Here is a 20,336-nt window from a genome sequence, read left to right on the forward strand (position 1 = left end):
ATATTTCTTATGATTTACTCAGTTAATACCGTTGTAGAACCTTCTAAAAAAAAGATCTATACAGAGTCAAATGTTCAGCTAGACCAGTAATGAAGGAAAGAATAGTAGATGAAAAATGTTGCCCTGATCATTATATGCAGTTGACTCAATAAACCGTAGCTCTTGGCTTTTAGTACATATCAATATAGACAGTACAAATAGATAGTACAATAGAGAATACAAATAGTCAAGAAGTCCATCCAAAAATTTAATGTAAGAAAAAAGTCATGCTGCTTTGACATCAGAATATTGTTGTCCCTTTTATGACCCTAAACATCTCCAAGAAACAAGTTCTTATATTATAATACCTATATTATAGCAGTCTACTGTGGCAGCAAGGCTTGGAACATAACTGTCTTTGAGGAATTGAAATTAAATATCACAGAAACAGCAATAAAGAGGTGCTTGGTGGGTGGATGACAGCCAGTTTCAACATATGACAGATGTAAAGCTTTGAAAAGGAAATGTCATCAGGGAATTATATTATAGAAAAAGAACATAGGCTAGTCACATGACAAGGGATTAGAGGCTTACAAACAGAAGGGACCATGGGCCATGTAGTACAATCAGTCTCATTCAATAGCTGAGGAAAAGGAGAAAAAGAAAGTTTACCTGACTTGCCTAAGGTGAAGCAGGTAGCAGGTGGCAAAGGTAGGATTTAACTGAGATATTCTGACACCAAATTGAGTGTTCTTTCTACTGTACGACACTAGAGTTGAGAGTCAGGATGTCCTATTTGTACCTTGGGATTTCTGGAGAAAATTAGGAAAGTCTATAGCTCTTTAGGTAGACTCTTTGGAATCAACTTAGAAAGGAAATGAATTAAAGTTTCACAGTATGGGAGGGCCTAGATGAGTTGTGATCAGCATCATTTAAAGAATATGTAAGCTCAGGAAGCCACAAATCCATTTGCCTCTTTATCAGTGTTATGGCCACAAATCTTGGATCACAGACTAGAAATCAACTATAATTCCAATTCTCACTTTAAATTGCTAATATGTTGCGATTGTCTGTAATACCTTGTATTTTGGAGGTAGTATAAAAAGTGATAGAACTTGTAGATAGGAGACTTGGATTTGAATATTGATCTTTCTCCCTATGTGACATTTGGTATGTAAATTCTCTTTTGGGGGACCTCAGTTTCCTCATCTGTAAGAGAGAGTATTTTAAGTGATGATTTTTAAAGTTCCTGTATCCTTTTCCAATGAGTTCTATTTGGGGAATAAAATAATTTACACACACACACACACACACACACACACACACGTAATCAGTAAAAACAATAGATTTGGAGACTGAAGACCAGTTTAATTCCAAATTTTCCACTGTTATCCCTTTGAGTTTGAGAGAGTCATAAAGTTCTCTTGACTTCAGATTCTCCATCTTCAAAATGAGGGACTTGGATTAGATCTTCTCTATAAGTCCTTCCCAAAACTAAATCTATGATCCTATTAACTTTAATTTTGTGCATATTAGAAAATGCACCCAACTTTAATAGGACAGAATGCTTTAAATTTTTTTTTATTTTACAAACCAAACAAATAAAAAAATTATTGTATAAAAAACTTTCTGCTATCTAGGCTGTATGCTTTTATTAGATCATAGTTAGTTAGGCATTTGTGCTTAGAGATGAAAAAATGCATTAGATTTGTGCTTTTCTCCTTTGTGCAGTTTAATTTCAAGACTATTATGAAACAATTCTTTTTAGAATGGTGGGAGTTAGCTCAAAAATGATTCATTTGCGTTAAAAAATTTTAATTCCTTCAAATATGATAATCATTTTTTGTTTCGTTTTTGCATATCTAGGCTGCATTCTGCTAATCAGCATACATTTGCTAATGTATTTATATGACATTTATATATATATATACGCATACAAATATATACATATTATACATATTAGTTTTTATATACCTATAAAAGAGAAACATGCATCTAGCATAGTCTCTTATACCTACATATTTTGTGTATATGTATGTATGTTTGAATAGTTAACCCACCAGTCATATAGGACCCATTGAACTGTATCTCAGAAATTTTAGATTTATAATAAATCAACAGATTTACATATATATGTGTATTCATGCATACACACATATATGTGCATGTATGTATATATACATTTATTTATATGTGGTGTATATAAGTGAAATTCAAATCTCAATAAATGACTATCGTATCTGTTAAGAAGATTTTTAAAGCAAAAAGAAGCATAATTAAGATACTAGATAAAGCTTAATCACTCTCAGAATCTTACCCCTTTCTTGCCATATCTTGGTGGGAAAAAATGCAGTCATCTAGAGGCATTTGTTGGTGTTATTACAATAATTACAAACATTTGTAGTACTAAATTAAGTACACATATCAAGAAGAATTAACAATATAAAGTAAATTGTAGAATTCAAAAGAAAATAATCTTTAACAGTCTTGGGGATGAGACGCAAAGAGGAATGAAATATTTCCCAAAGCTTTTTAAAGTTATACCGTCTTTAAGTTTTAGCCAACTCTTTTTAGATAGGATGTTTTGGTGTGGAAAATAACACATTTGGTTACTCCTTTAATAAAAGACAATGGAAGTTGTAGAGTAAAGGTGACAGAGATAGAAAATTGAGATAGTAGATACTATAAAACATAAAGGGTAGAGGAAATGGGAGGCTGAGCACAAAGGATATGGAGGGGGTGATAAACACCAATTTTAGAATGATTTTCTTTGCTAGACTATTTTATGAATTATTTATAGTGATATCTTATTCACTTTCATTCATTTCATTTTACTGTTGGTTTAATTGTTGAATTTTATATTAGCTCATTTTGGCAGAATAACAAAATGAAAAGAACACTGGCTCGGTCATATGAGGACGTGGGTTCAAAGCCTTGCAGTGATGTTTAAGACTTGAATGATCTGTTAGAAACAAGTCTAACCTAACTGGGCCTCAGTTTCCTTCTCTCTGAAAATTTTGACCAGACATAGGTGGCTCACCAGCTGCCGGTGCCTTTCCCTCTAAGATGAATTACTATCTACTATGAAACAGAATGAAAGATTTTGACAGTTGGAAAGGTCCTTAGTGGCTACCTATTCCAACCCAAATGTTAAGTAAATCCTACTATAATATATCTGACAAGTGGTAGTCCAGTATCTTCCTGAAGATCTTAATAAAGTGGAACTTGCTGCTTCCCAAAGCAAGCCATTGTACTAAAGACTTTTTTTTTTTTTTTGCAGCTGGTCATTTAACCATTTCAAAGCCATGTATATGTATCATCCCTATTGGGAGGGAGGGGAGAGGATTGCTAGTCTTAATGTCACACTTGAGAATCAGTCCTCCCTCACCAACTGCATCTTGTATCAATACGATTCTGTAGGCCTTCCTACCACATGTCCAAAACAAAACTCATTATATTTCCCCAATCCCAAAGAGTAGTCCCCTTTTCTCAACTTCATTGTTACTGTTGAGTTCTCCATCATTAATAAGGACACCCACAAACTCAGCGTCATCTTCAACTCCTCACCCTTAGTCACCTGATATACCCAATGCATTGTCAAATATTGTCATTTTTACCCTTATAATATTTCTCATCATTATCTTCTCTCACTTCACACACCATCATCACTCATTTGTACTAGTAAAGTAGTCCCTTGCCTGGTCTCTGTCTCAGTCTTCTCTCAACTACAAAAGATCAGCTGCTAAAGTCGTTTTTGTAAAGGGCAGATCAGATCATGTTATCCCCTACCAAATAACATCCAATGATTCCATACTGTGTCTAAGATTAAATATAAATGCCACTTTTCATCATTTAAAGCCCTTCCTAATCTGGCCGCTTTCCAGTGTTCTTACGATTTATTCTCTTCTATATATTCTATAGTCCACTTACAGTGATGTAGTTATCATTCTTCCCACAGGAGACTCCACCTCTCATTGTATTGGCTAACCTCCATACCTAGAATGCTCTTCCTCTTCATTGCTGCTTCTCAGTTTCCCTGGCTTCTATCAAGCCTTGGATCACCTTCTGGAGGACTGATTTCCTTTCTTCTCACATCTTTTCACTCCACCCCCATTTCATAGCTGCAAGTGCCTGCCGTCTGAGATTTCCTTCCATTTATGCTGAATAAATATTTTACATATGTAGGTATTTGCATAATCTTTTATAGGGGAATCAGGACCATGATTTTGCCTTTCTTTGTATCACCAGTGCTTAGCCTATAATATGTTTAATAAATATTATTAACTGAAGGACTTGCTAAGCTTAACAGCCTATCATTTGAAATATACACATTCTTCCTTTTATTTAAATTTGCTAAATTTGTTCATGTCCAGTAGCAATTGTTCCAATCAGAATAATTGCTTAAAGATTCCCAAGAGCAGTTTAAGGTATCATTTATCCAAACACAATTAATACCTAGAGGTTTAGATCATCCAAACAGGTGACTTGAATTCACTGAGGACAATTAGTATGTGTTCTGCTCACTTATCTTGGATTGCATTTAACTTCTTCTAGAGTAGAAGGTACACATAAGATGAGAAATAAATTGTAAAAGTATTTTGGGGACAGGTTTTCTGGTGATATTTTCTTGCTGGTTGATATTTTTTTTCTTATCATAGCTTCATATAGATACTTGCCAATGCCCAGATGGGAGAGGCAGCATAGTGATAAGATGATCAGATTCAGTTTTAGAGGACCTGGGTTACACTCTCAGCTCTGCTGTTTGTTAAAAAGATGTGTGTCTTTGGGGAAGTATCTTGCCCTCTTTACGTATCAATTTCCTTATCTATAAAATGGGGATAATAATCTTTAAAGTATCTATCTCAGAGAATTCTTCTGAGCACATGACCTATATAAAGCGTATTATAATAAGTAAATTATCAAGCATTTATTAAGCATTCAATATATGCATTTAGCACTGGGGATACAAAGAAAGGAGAAAATAATCACTGTCCTCCTGGAACTTGGATTCTAATGGGGGAGACAACATATTAAAAAAACAAAAACTCAGAACATACAGAATATACTGTGAGTAGAAGGATAGTAATCAGGCATGGAAAGTCATAATTATCCTGAAGTACTAGAAAAGGCATGCTGAAGAAAGTGGGGCTTGAGATAAATTTTGAAGTTAGCCATGGAAAGAAATAGGTAAAGGTGAGGGGGAAGAACATTGTAGGCATGAGGACATCCAGTGACAATACATGGAGATAGGAGATACGTGGCTTATCAGACGATCTGTAAGTAGGCTAGGGTAGTTGGGTCATAGAGTATGTGAAATGGAAGGTACAAAAAGGCTGGAAATTGGGTTTTGTCAGTTTAGAAAAGGGGATAATATATGAGTTGGGAAAGTAGAAATGACACAAAGCTGGAGATCATCATTTAGATGTAATGTTTTTATTATTTATTTAAATAAATCTGGTATTCTTACCTCTGATAGTCATGGCTGAAAAAGGAATAGCTGATCAGTTTTAAGACTTGTGCTCCTAAGAATTGGACACTACTATTGGACACTACTTTTTTTTATTATTGTATACACCTGTTTATATACATATATATACGTATATGTACATATATATACACATATATATATATATATATATACATACACATGTACACACATATGTGTGTATATATATATTCTACTTGCCTCATTTTAATTTTTTGTCAAATGCATTATTTCAATCACAGTTCAGCTGACTGAAGATTTTTCCCTCATATTTACAGTAATGAAACCACATCATTATCTCAGCAAGTGCTGCTGGAAATGGAGGCAGAAACACCTGAGTTCGAATCCCAGCTCAGATAGTACCTATGGGAGCCTGGGCAATTCACTTAACCTTCATCAACCCCAATTTTTCATCATAGGGATAATAATAGCACTACCTCCCAGAGCTGTTGTGAGGATGAAATAACATATTTGTAACACACTTTGCAAACCTTAAAGTGCTATATAAATGCTAGTTATTATTTACATCATTATTATACTTTTGTGAAGTTACCTCATTTTCTTCATTTCTTATAGATTTCTCAGAAGAATGACTAAAGTGTTTTTTTGGTCTTTTGAATTTTATCTTTTATTTCTTTGTATATCCATTTTAATATGCACAAAAGATTAAAAACTCAATACTGTTAAACACAACACATGTATTCTTGTTTTTATCAAATGCAAGACACCTTAGAATCAAGTTTCATTTTTGGTAGCCTATATTTGTCAAATGATGCAGCACTTATTTATTACTATAGATTGGAGACTATTAAACTGACTATAAAGACATTTGCAAGAAAAGAAAATACAGAGAAGCAGAATGATGCTACAATTACTTTATTTTTTAGAAAAGTCAAACTTGTATCTCTATTTAAGAAAGTCACATAGGGGATTTTGGATGGGTATGCTTGAGGAACAAAGAATAGTTTTTTAAATGAACCATAAATCAGCTACATTAAGCAAATTAATTTGCTCAGTCTTTTGATCAAAAAAAAAAGCACATGCTTTGAAGTGATGTGGAAATTGTAGACATAGTGGCTTCCCTAAGGTCTTGAATTTGTTCCAGTAGGTGGAGATATTGAGAAGTAAAATATGGCAATTCTCTTGAAGTAGATTTTTTTTAAAATATCACATTTTTAACATGGTGACATGTACCAGAGTTTAATAATATTGTTGGAGTTTTTTTTTGTTGTGATTTGTTGAGAAGTTATTTAAATATGAATTAAATATGAAAATAAAATATTCCACCTTTTAAGCATATATGTATTAAGTGTTTACTAGGCCTGACAGGGTATTGGAAAGATGCACAGGACATAGGTCTTGCCATCAGGGAGTAAATAATCCAATAATGAAAATAGCAAGTGCATTGCTAATTATATTGCAAGACAATATAAGCATCACAAGGGGATACAAACAAAGATGTGTGACTTTTCAGAAGAGTGAGAGCAGAAAGATATGTAATTGAAAGGATTAGGGAAAGCTTCATATAGCAGATGGAATTAGAAATGGGTTCTGAAGAATGGATACAATCTTCACAGGTAGAAATGTGAGATAACAACATGAGCCGACAACTGAAATTTGTAAGATGTACTTTTAAAAAATTTATTTTTAATTTATGGAATAAAACAAGCATTTCTATAACATATTACAATAAAAAAGATGATTGCATATAAAACTGTAAATATATTATGTAAAACTTACTATTCCTTTCAAATATACAACAAAATTATCATGTAAACTTTTTTTTACTTTCCTCAAACAACCCTGACTAGAGATGGCTACCATTATATACACATAGGTATATATATGTAAAACTATTCTATACATACTTACAAATATATCAATCCTTTCTCTGGCTGCAGATAGCAACTTTCCTCACATGTCCTTTATAATTAATTTGGATGTTTTTGATAGTCAAAATAACACTCCCTCAAAGTATTTCTTTTTTTATTAATTAATTTATTTATTTTTAGTTTTCAATATTCATTTCCACAAGATTTTGAGTTCCAAATTTTCTCCCCATCTCTCCCTTCCCCCACCCTAAAATGCTATGCATTCTGAATACCCCTTCCCCCAATCTGCCCTCCCTTCTAACAACCCCAGCCCCTTCTCTTTTCTCCTTCCCTTTCTATTTTGCTGTAGGGTAGGATAGATTTCAATACCCCATTGCCTGTATACCTTATTTCCCAGTTTCATATGAAAACAATTTTTAACATTTGTTTTTAAAAATATATATGCATGTATATGTATTATATATGTACATATATATGTATATATGTATATATATATATATATATATAAAATACATGTATATATATTTTCTCTCCAACTACCCTAATATTGACAAACATCTCATGAGTTACAAATATCATCTCTTCATGTAGGAATCTAAACATTTCAACTTTAATAAGTCCCTTATGATTTGTCTTCCTTATTTATCTTTTCATGATTCTCTTGAGTCTTGTATTTGAAAGTCAAATTTTCAATTCAGCTTAAGTCTTTTCATCAAGAATGCTTCAGTCTTCTATTTCACCAAAATGTCCATTTTTCCCCTGAAGGATTATACTCAGTGTTGCTGGGTAGATGATTCTTGGTTGTAATCCTAGTTCCTTTGACCTCCAGAATATCATATTCCAAGCCCTCCATTCCCTTAATGTAGAATCTGCTAAATCTTGTGTTATCCTGGTTGTGTTTCCACAATACTCTTTTTTTTTCCCTTCTGGCTGCTTGCAGTATTTCTCCTTGACCTGGGAACTCTGGAATTTGTCTACAATATTCCTAGGAGTTTCCCTTTGGGGATGTCTTTCAGGAGGTGATAGGTGGATACTTTCAATTTCTATTTTACCCTCTAGTTCTAGAATATCAGAGCAGTTTTCCTGGATAATTTCTTGAAAGATGATGTCTAGGCCCTTTTTTTGATCATGGTTTTCAGGTAGTCAGACAATTTTTAAATTCTCTCTCCTGGATCTGTTTTTCAAGTCAGTGGTTTTTCCATAAGATGTTTCACATTGTCTTCTATTTTTTCATTCTTTTGGTTTTGTTTTTTAATTTCTTGATTTCTCATAGAGTCATTAGCTTCCATGTGCTCCATTCTAATTTTTTTAAGGACTTATTTTCTTCAGTGAGCTTTTAGACCTCCTTTTCCGTTTGGCTAATTCTGTTTTTTAAGGCATTCTTTCCTCATTGACTTTTTGGACCTCTTTTGCCATTTTGGTTAGTCTATTTTTTAGGGTGTTATTTTCTTCAGTATTTGGGGGGTCTAATTTAGCAAGCTGTTTACTTGTTTTTCATTAATTTCTTGCATCACTCTCATTTCTCTTTCAAGTTTTTCCTCTACTTCTCTTACTTGCTTCTTAAAATCATTTTTAAGATCTTCCATGGCCTGGGGAATATTCATATTTTTCTTGGAGGCTTTGGATGTAGGAGCTTTGACTTTATTGTCTTCTGGTTGTATGTTTTGACCTTCTTTGTCACCAAAGTATTGCTTCATTTTTTCTCATTGTTTGCTCATGTTCCCAGCCAATTACTTGACTTTTTAACTCTTTGTTAATGTAGGTCTCTGTTTCCATTGTGGAAGGTATACTGTCTCAAGGTTCAGGGGTTTTGTGCAGCTATTTTCAGAGATATTTATAGGGATCTGTAAATTTTTAGTTCTTCTAAGGTGGTATGATCAAAGGAGAGGTGTTTACTCCTTTCCTGGCCTGTGCTCTGGTCTATGAGTGACCACAGGCACTCTTTACTTCCTTGGAACTATGAGGAGGATTCTCTCTTCTCTAATGCTGCAAACTCTGCCATGCCAAAATTCCTCCTTGCCCAAGGACCACCACCCAGGTGTGTGACCCAGATCCAAGCATGGGAAAAGCAAGAGAATCCTGCCATAGCACCACCAGAGGTCCCTGCAATCCCCCTCTGAGCTGCTGCTCAATGCCCACACCATCTTTTGGCCAAAAGCTCCAGAAGCAGCTGCTGTCACTGTGGCCACCGACGCCCATGCTCCACTCTCACCCAGGTCTGACAGACCTTTCCCACTGACCTTCTAAGTTGTCTTTGGTATTTGTGTATTGAGAAGTCTAGAAACCACCACAGCTGCCTGTAATTGAGTCTCCGGAGGCCCACTCTGGGTTTGCTGGTGCTCTGTCTTTGCCTGTGCAGCCCTTGCTGAACTGCACTCCTCTCCCAGCCTGGTACAACAGACTTTTCCTATCAACCAGTCAGGTTGTCTTGGGCTGGAAATTTGTTTCACTATGCCTTTTTTGTGGGTTCTGCTACTCTAGAATTTGTTAATAATTATTTTTGCATGTTTTTGGAGGGGTTTGGGAGAAAGCTCAAGCAATTCACTGCTTTTATTCTGCCATCTTTGCTCTGCCCCTTCTAAAACTTTCTTAAAACAATATTGTTGTTACTATATACAATATTCTCTTGGTTCTGCTCTTTTCATTCTTCATTATTTTATGCATGCCTTTCCATGTTTTTCTAAAATCTTTGAGCTGATCATTTCTTACAGCACAGTCGTATTCATCACAATCATATACCACAGCTTGTTCAGCTGTTCCCCAATTGATGGGCATCCCAGTAACGTGCAGTTCATTGCTACCACAAAGGGAGCTGCTATGAACATTTTAGAACATTTTGGTTATTTCCTTTTTTTCCCTAATTATCTTGAGAAATTGACTAAGTAGTGGTATTGCTGGGTTAAAGGGAATAAGTAGTCTTATTCCCTAGTGAAAGGGAATAAAAGTCAATAACTTTTTGAGTATGATTCCAGATTGCTCTCTCAAATGGTTAGATCAGTTCATAATTTCACCAAGAATGAATTAGTGTCCCAATTTTTCCATATCCCCTCCAACATTTGTCACTTTCCCCTTCTATTGTTTTATCCATTCTCATAGGTGTAAAATGATATCTCAAAGTTGTTTTAATTTGCATTTCTCTGATCAATAATGATTTAGAGCATTTTTTCATAGGACTATAGTGTTTTAATTTCTTCTTGGAAAATTGCCTGTTCGTGTCTTTTGACATTTATCAGTTGTGAAATGTTTTGTATTCTTATAAATTTGACGAAGTTCTTTATATATTTTAGATATGAAATCATTATCTGTTAAATTATCTATATATTTTTCCAATTTTTTGCCTTCATTCTGATCTTGGCTATATTTGTTTTCTTTCTACAACACCTTTTTAATTTGATGTCATCAAAATGACCCCTTTTACACTTTGCTTTGAGCTCCATCTCATGTTTATTCACAAATTGTTTGCCTATCCATAAGTCTAATGAGTAATATGTTCATTATTCTTCTAATTTTCTTGTAAAATCTTTCTTTATATCTAGGTCTTATAAGATATATTTTAAGATGTGCTAAATATTTATTACCTACTCATTTGATCTTTATAATCAGTCTGTATAAGTCCTACAAAGTATTAAAATCTCTGAAATACAATTTAGCAAATTTGGGAATCAGAGGTGTTAAGCTTCTTACATTCTTGTGGTCACACAGCTAGTAAAAGGTCAGAGGCAAGATATAAACCCAAATCTTGCCTCATTCCAGATTTAAACTTATGTCTACTCCACTAGACTTCTTTAGAGTAGTAATGACCCAGGCTGTCTAAAATTATTTTCAGTAAATATATTTGCATTCCTGTATGACTCTGGGATTGAAAATTCTAGAGCTTTGTATAACAAAAAATTAACATGTTTATAATTTTTAGCATACTAAGAAAAGGGAAATAAGTGTGTTGATTCTATTACTGCTAGTATGCTCTGAAATTAAGAAATAATAATCCATATTTGTAATCCTTCTGAACCAGGAGATCTTATTCTCTGCATGGGGAAAAGCACGACCCCTAAAAAACTATACTTAAAAATTTCTATTTTTCTCATTTTGTATTTTCTATGAGTAAAAATAGTTCGATATTGAATCAATTTGAGTTACCAATTTAATAGCAAATGCTAGTGGGCTAAAGACTTACATCAAAAAAGATAGCGTATTTTGATAATTAGATATCTTATCAACAAAATCATACCACACGTGCATTTTATATTCCTTCTCCTTTCCCATAAGTGATAGGTTTTAAGTTCCTTTAGAGATCATCATCTAATTATTTTTCTTCACCTACAATTTATAGCTCAGTCATAGACACATAGTAAGCACTCAATAAAATTGCAGTTTTATTGTTTTCATCCCTTATATGCCTCTTCAGGAGGGGTAAATTATCAGACTCTGTCTTCCATGAAATATATACAAAGATGCATACACAGATATTGAGTTGTTATTACTATTCATTTAAACAAAGTAACAAAAAATACTGGTGTTAACAAGTCATCCTAAGATGCTGAATTTTTAAGAAAAGAACATCAATGATGTTTAAACGCTTTTATAAGATGATAAAAACTTTGAAGTCTATCTGAAAAACAAGAAGACTGAATTCTCTGGTATTTAGGAAAGGGGATTTTAAGTCATTTATTCTAATTTAAATATTTAAAAGGCATTAAAACTAAAATAAACACTACAACCTAGCTTGAATTTACTATAGACATCCCATTACTGAAAACATGAATGGTAGGGTTTAGATTTTGCTTCGAAAGACTAATTTTCTTTCATATCAAGGAATAACATCATTGTTTTGACACAACTTTCAAATACTAAATCACAAAAGTACTGCAACATTAGTTGTTATCAAATATATACGTATTTTAAATCAGGGTTTTTTAACCTGTTTTGTGCCACATACTTTTTGTAAGTCTGGTGAGGCTCATAGATACCTTCTCAGAATAATGTTGCTTTTTTAATGCATAAAATAAGATATGTAGGAACCTATAAGATTACAAAGGAAAGTAATTGTATTGAAATACAGTTATCAAAATGTATTTTCTAAGAGTTCACAGATGCCAGGCTCAGAATCTCTCCTTTAGAGTGAAGGGAGAGAGCATGTAAGCATATACATTTATTATTTGCCTCTTGTGTATCACACAATGTACTAAGCACTGGGGATAAAAATATTAGCAAGAAAGACACAACCTTACCTCAGGGCATTTACATTCTAAAGGGACAAGAAGCACATAACCAGGAACTAAAAAGGAAATGGGGAGGGTACAGTTATGGTATCAGCCAAAATGAAGATGACCAGGGTGTAGATAGCATGTTGTTGAGATGACCTGGAAGTGATATAGAGGCCTTGTTCTAGGCAAGATAAAGTGAATGTTCATCTGTTGATACCTGGCATCCCATCTATAGTGTACAACGTAGGTGGGCAGTGAGGCATGCAGATGGCTTGCACGCAGGAAGGTTGATGTGGAGGGAGATAGCCTAGAAGTGGGGTGAGATCCTGTCAGATCCTGCCTTCTAACAGCAATGAAATGTTTGCTGGTCTTAGTCTAAATAATACCTCATACTTTTTAAAGTGTCTTTACATTATTCCCTCTAATGATATTTCCAGTTTTTTTGTTTGTTTGTTTTTTAAGGTGGGACAGCACTTTGCAATTCCTTCAGGTCCATAAAAGTTCAAACTGGGGCAGAGGTATCTGAACAGTTAAAAAGCCATATTACTTTTGAAAGTTAAGGTCACAGAGCAGTAAGTGTCTTGATATTTGAGTCTTGTTGTAAAATCTTTTTCTTTGTTCAGGCAGAGAGTAATGATTAAGTGTCATTCCTACTATGCTTTCATTTGACCTTTCTTTATAAGAACAATGGAAACTTGTTCATTAGGAAGGAACTCAATGAAGTTCATTCACTCAATGAATATTTATTGAGCACCTATAATGTGCAAGGTTTTGGAGTTCCAGAGACCAAACAAAAATGTCCTCACCTTACATTCTATTAGGCAATACAATATTTACACAAGTAAGTACAGGCTGATTTGAGGAAGAAGACAATGAGCACTTACCAAGGAATTGAAAAAAGGCCTCCTGTAGGAGGTAGCACTGAATTGAAGCTTGAAAGAAACTCTGGAATCTAAGTGGTGGATATACAATCAGAATGTAAAAGCGTGGAGACATAGGCTTTGTGTCCAATCCAACTGGAATGTAGAGTGTTGGGGAAATGAAGCCATATCACTGGTGTGGGTTTCTTCTAAATGTGACAATACTGCCAGGATAAAGGGCAGTATGTAGTATGTCATTTACATGTAGGGTTAGCCCTTTTCATCAAAATGTAATGGAAATGTGGTCAGAGAAGGAATTTTATACCAACATTGTCACTAAGGAAAATATCAGGACCTATAATATGTATATTTAAGCCCTTAGTAATGTAGTTAACGTGGTTAAATATTTTTGTACTATCTTTTTTTGTTCATTTTTCTTATGGTTTAATTAGCTTTGCTTTATTTTATTTCTTAATTTTTTTTGTTGTTCTAAACTTGACAAACCAACAACATGAAAATAAATAAGGACAGAAAAAAGTGAGTTGCATATGAAGCTATGGCTCTTGAAGGATATAAAGAAACAGTTCCTAAAAGATGAATTATAAACTACTAATAACTATATTAAGGAGTGCTCCAAATCACTTATAATAAGAAATGAAAATCAAAAGAACTTTGAGCTTTTACCTCAAACTCAAAAAATTGGCAAAAATATCAGAATAGTCAATGTTGGAAGAGTTGCAGGAGGATAGCCATACAGTTGCATTGTTGGTGGAATTGTGAATTTTTCTCAACTATTTTGGAAAGCAATTTGAAATTATGCAAATAAAATGATATGGTAACTGTGGAGAAGCCTGGAATAATAAGGTGAACTTAGAAAGGGTGAAATAAATGGAGCCAAAAACAATAACAATGTGTACCATGTCTGTGACACCTTAAATGGAAAGAACAACAAGCACAAAACAATCCAGAGTTAATATTGCAGGATTGCAAAGAGAAAGCATGTCCCCAAAACAGCTCTAGTGCAGAGGTGGGAGGTGGCAGTGGAGAGTGTGTATACTTTTTAGATTTTTTTTAATGTGTCAATCAACTTTGCTTATTTTCTTCTTTTTCTTTTGTTCTAAAATATTCTTTATTGTATGACTCTCTGACAGTGGGTAGAGGTATGGATACTAGGAAAAATTTAGGCTATGTGGAAACAATGAATCAATAAAATGTGTTTTAAAAATAAAGTAATAAGGGAGGGGGAGAAAAAATTAAAACTCCAAAGCTTATAAAAGTGACTGTTGATAAATCAAAATTAATTAAAAAATAAAGGAATAAAATGTTTTTTGTATTCCATTCTCCTAGTTGCCACACATACCTCAAACATATAGCAAAAAGTCGTCATATACGCCTTTCAAATAGCAACTAACCATTGTAGTAGTTCTGTCCTCCTCCCCTAAATCTCAACTAACTATAACCAATAAGGCATTTCAATTAGCAATGTGCTTACATTTTTTGTGTCTTGGAAAAAAAACATTTCAAAAGGAATTCACTAACCCCCTTCTGCTTCTCGGAAAAAAGTGATTTTCCTGTGGGTTTTCTTATTGAGATATTCCAGCTTAACTTGAAAAGCTGTGAAAATGCTTGACTTTTGACTGAGTCATCAGGAGGCATTATTGTTCCTTGAAGAGTGCTGAAATTAAAGTCACAGGGCCTGAGTTCACATCTTACCTTTTCTGAAATCTTAAGCAAGTCCCTTAGTCTAATGGGGCCTCAGTTTCTTCATCTATAAAATGAGGGCATTGAATCTCTGAAATCCATCCTGGTTCTAAATTTATAACGTCATGATGTTCAGCCCTTCACATCCAGCTTAGCATTCACTTCTAAAAAGTACTTTTAATTAAATTGAATTTCAGTCAGTTAAAAAACTCAACTAAACATACAGCTAGCATAAATGACTGATAACTTAAATAGTCAATCAAATTGGATTGTTTTATAGAACTGATTTTATTTTAGTGAGATCAAGACTTATTATCCCAAGATTTCAAGTATTTATTTTAAGCTCTTTGGTATAGTCAGTCAAATTCACTTTCTGGGAAGAAGGAAGTCAAAGTAAAATAAAAATTTTCCAACTTTTGAAAATATCTCATCACTCTAACCTAAGACTTAGTGCCAGAATTTATTATGTTGTCCTATGGCATTGAATAATGTAGAAAAACATTGCCTTGACAAAAGGAAACCATTTCAATATATGTCTGGCTAACATTTGACAAATGGCTACGTGGTGTTTTCCCCTTTTCTTTTTCCTCCATTTTAATGGCAAGGTTTCACACATATGTTCTTGATGTTTAATTTCTCCTATTTAATTAATTAGCAGCTAGGTACTTGGGGGATGCAGTCTCATCTTCCTGAGTTTAAATCTGGCATCAGACACTTAATAGCTTTGTGACTGTGGTCAAGTCATTCAATCTCTGTCTTAATCCACTGGAAAAGGAAATGGCAAACCATTCTAGTATCTTTGAGAAGAAAACTACATGTGCAACACTGGTGTGCTATGTTCTACGTGATCACAAAGAGTGGGATACAACTGAATGACTGACCACCAACAACCTTACCAGATTATTGTGAAGATCAAACCGATAATGTATACACACACTTTCAAAATGCTATATCAGTGCTATTATTAATTTGGCCTCCAGTTAGAATTGCACTCAGGCCACTGGATAAGGACTTTTGTCAAGGTATTCAGTGCAAATGCATTGACTTCTCCAAAGCGTTAAAAGTATAGTAAACTTAATTTATCTTTGTTCCCCAAGCCTCTGTTCTCATAGATTTACTTCAATCTAAAAGTCTTTTCTGTATTTTGTATCACACAAAATATCCACTTTTAGTCATCCACCCCATTTCATTTTAACCTAATTCATTACCTAGGTCAAAATATGTCTCAATCAAAGAATTTCAGTTATGGGCCTTGAAATAAGTACCAAAAAATGCAAAGTGTTGATGAAATGAAATGTTAGGCAAGAGGTCGGTATGAATTGGCCCCAGGATTGTTTTATATTCCCTGGCTTTTGTATAAAACATCAAGTTAGATGGAATGAGAAGAATTGATTTCTAGCACATCCCTGAGGAGGCAGTATACAGTATCTGAGGGAGAAGAGTCCTGAGTTTCAGCCTTGGCCAGATCTCCTCCCTATCCTATTTTGTCTATAAGAAGACCTTCAGGTTCAAAGATCATTGAGGAAGTTGGCCATCTCCCAAATTGCTGATGACAGTGTCTGTGATAATTAAGAATATAAAGATCATAAATTAACTGTTTATAAGGAAAACTTCTTAAGTATTCGAGGAATGGCAGAAAAGCATTTGCAGCAACTAAGAGGTATGAGTTGTGAGTTACCTCTTTTCTAAGCATGCTTTCTAAATTTGAGCCCCTTTTAATATATAATCTTATGTACTTGGAGAGTGTGTCACAGATTTTGTGAGGAAAGTTTTTTTTTTTATAACAACTATTCTTATTGTTCTACCTTATTAAGTAACACTTTCTAAAAACTACCTGAGACTGGCTGACTAAACTGATTCTCAACTGATAATCTTTTTTTTTTTTGCAATTGGGGTTAAGTGACTTGCCCAGGGTCACACAGCTAGTAATTGTCAAGTGTTTGATCTGAGGCCAGATTTGAACTCAGGTCCTCCTGACTTCAGGGCCGGTGCTCTATCCACTGCACCACCTAGCTGCCCCTTCAACTGATAATCTTTTAGAGAAGCATACCAGTGGGGGCTCAATTTTTTTTTACGTTAAAAAGATACTCCCAACTCCGCAGAGTAACCGCTAAAACCTCAGAGGGAGTTATAGCTAGCCAAACTCTTGGTCTTCAAGTTATCAAAGGCAGTAAGACTTGGGGATAAGGCTTCTCAGAGCTCATAAGGACTGCAGTTTTAAAGAGGATAATCTACCTAGTTTCTCCCCAGATGTCCTCCCAGACATAAAGTCATGGAAAAGGAAAAGGGAAGGGATATAATACTGGTTCTTCAAACATAGAAAACGAGGAGGAATAAGCAATGGGAAAACAAAATTGTTTTCCTGGCCATACTTCACTGGAGATGCAAGTTTCACAACAGCTGGCAGTTCAGTCTCAGGTTCTGGTCCCTGGCTTATTTTACTATTACAACACTTTTTCTTTTCATTTATCAGGCATTGTGGCTGTGCAGAATCTATTGGGACTGCCTTCATTGTGTAGCATCTCCACAGCAATGCCTATTCTCCCCAGCAGCTGACAGACATCTGCCCAGCAGAGCTTTCAGTTTCTACTTCTCTGATACTAGTCATATGAAGGAATGGAAAGGCAGAGTAGTGATCTGAATCAGAGGATTTGTGGGTCAAAATTCCTTCACTAGAGCAAAGCCAGGGACCAGAAGGGAAAAAAAAGGACCGTTCATTAGTTCTACCACAAAAATATCACCTCTAGTTCCCGACTTGAACTTTTGATGCTGTCAGTTTTTACTTTCAATAACACACTGATTCATTTTTCCCTATACCAGGCCTTAAGCCTCCTTATGGTCCACCAAAGAAGAAACACATTATATACCTTGTTCCATGCAAATAAGGTCACACACACACACACACACACAAAGAAAGTGCAAAATAATTTTGGGGAGATAGTATTAGTTAACTGAGGATATCAGGGAAGGCCTGCTATAAGATTTAGCATTTGACTTAAGCCTTGTATGAAGTGATTACAAAAGTTAAAACTGAGGTAGAAAAGCATTACAGATATAGCAGAAGAGGTAATGTGAAATAGGGTACATGAGAAGGACTAATATGAACATGGGAAGAAAGGTTAAAGCCAGATTGTGAAAATCTTTAAATGTCAAATTCCTCTCTTAAATGCAATTTACAGCCACTCTACACTTAAGTAGTGAGTTTCATGAGTAGTTATAGCCCCACTACCCCCAAAAAAAGTCAGCATAAGTTTTCTGACATCTCCACATTTAACACATATTTTCTCTTTATGAAGCATTTCTAACTTAATGGACCTGTAAAAGCTTGTGCTTTGCTTAACCTTTAAGAATCCAAGGCTTCATGTCACTAGTAAAAAGTCTTTATAAATATGGATTGATTTATAGAATATCAAATGTGATACTATTTGTCCATTAAAATGGTATGAACTGAACTTTCTGTGTTCTACTCATATGAACAGCATAAGTTGGGTCTTTTTTTATAAATGAATTTAAGAATTATACAATAATGAAATGGAAGGTTCTTACACATAAAAAGAATGAATTATGTGGAGGATGACATATAACAAGACAGCCTTGAACTTAGGAAGAATTGTATTCAATGGGAATAAAGAGACAGATACACATAACTTTAGATTCAAGCAGAACTGGGTTTAATCTCTTCGTCTGAGGGAGTTCCAGGAAAAAAAAATCTACTTCTGCTTCATTGACTACACTAAAGCCTTTGACTGTGTGAATAACAACAAAATGTGGCAAGTCCTCAAAGAGATGGGAGTACCAGGTCATCTTACTTGTCTCCTGAGGAATTTGTATGTGAGTCAAGAAGCAACTTAACATGGAACAACTGATTGGTTTAAGATTGGGAAAGGGGAAAGACAAGGCAACATATTGTCACCTTATTTATTTAACTTAGATGCAGAGTACATCATGCAAAATGCCATGCTGGATGAATCAAAAGCTGGAATAAAGGTTTCCAGGAGAAATTTCAACAATTTCACATATGCATATGGTAGTACTCTGATGTTAGAAAGTGAAGAAGAATCAAGAAGACTCTTGAAGGTGAAAGAAGAGAATGTAAAGCTGGCTTGAAGTTTAACACTAAAAGAATAAGATCATGGCAACTAATAACATCACTTCCTGACAAATAGAGGAAGAAATGGAAGCAATGCCAGATTTGATATTCTTGAGCTCAAAGATCACTGCAGACTGTGACTGCAGCCATGAAATTAAAAGATGCTTGCTCCTTGAAAGAAAGCTATGGCAACTCTGGACAGTATACTAAAAAGCAGAGACATCACCTTGCTGACAAAGATTTGTATAGTCAAAGCTATGGGTTTTTTTCCCCATAGTAATGTATGCCTGTAAGAGTTGGAATATAGGGAAAACTAAGTGCCACACAAGGGACACTTTTGAATTGTGGTGCTGGAAAAGACTTTTGAGAGTTCTTTGGACAGCAAGCAGATCTAGCCGGTCAATACTTAAAGAAATTAGTTTAGACTACTCATTGGAAGGACAAATACTGAAGCTGAAGCTTACATACTTTGTCCAAATAACGAGAAGATGGGACTTCTTGGAAAAGACACTGATGTTGGGAAATATTAAATGGAAAAGGATAAGGGGAAGGCAGAGGATGAGATGGAGAGATAGTGTCATGGAAACAATGAATATGAGCTTGGATAGACTTCAGAAGATAGAGGAGGATAGAAGGGCCTGGCATGCTGTAGTACATGGGGTCACAAAGAGTTGAATGCAACTGAATGAATTAACAACAGCAAACAACACATATTGATTCTGGGCAAGTTGTACAAGTTCTCTTTGTTTTAGCAAATTCTTTAAGTTGCAGAGTGGCTTCAGATCTACTTTTGTGGTGGGAGTTTCTTTACCTAAAGTTCCCTACCTACACAAGTGAAATGATAGACCAAACCCATGTGAGTATAGGAAATGTGTGTATGTGTGTGTGTGTGTGTGTGTGTGTGTGTGTATTTAATTAAGAAAATGTAATCTTTGACCAAATAATGAGAAGATGGACTCATTGGAAAAGACTCTGATGTTGAGAAAGATTCAAAGGAAAAGGGGATGGCAGAAGATGAGATGGATGGGTAGTGTCATGGAAACAACTAACATGAACTTGGAAAGACTTTTGAGGGTTAGTAGAGGGTAGAAAGGCCTGGTATGCTATGATCCATTGGGTCATGAAGAGTTGCACATGAATAAATGACTGAACAACAACATACATAAACATTTCAGGAATCCATTA

General features: G+C 34.7%; 1 protein-coding gene across 2 annotated transcripts in view; it reads left to right on the forward strand.

Annotated features, from left to right (window-relative positions):
* CHRM3 (cholinergic receptor muscarinic 3) overlaps window positions 1-20,336 on the forward strand; it is a 625,193-nt gene that overhangs the window by 196,569 nt on the left and 408,288 nt on the right. The gene's annotated exons all lie outside the window — the stretch shown is intronic.

This window comes from Phascolarctos cinereus, unplaced genomic scaffold, assembly GCF_003287225.1.
Source record: "Phascolarctos cinereus isolate Bilbo 61053 unplaced genomic scaffold, phaCin_HiC Scaffold_5;HRSCAF=322, whole genome shotgun sequence".
In the NCBI taxonomy this organism is placed as follows: domain Eukaryota; kingdom Metazoa; phylum Chordata; class Mammalia; order Diprotodontia; family Phascolarctidae; genus Phascolarctos; species Phascolarctos cinereus.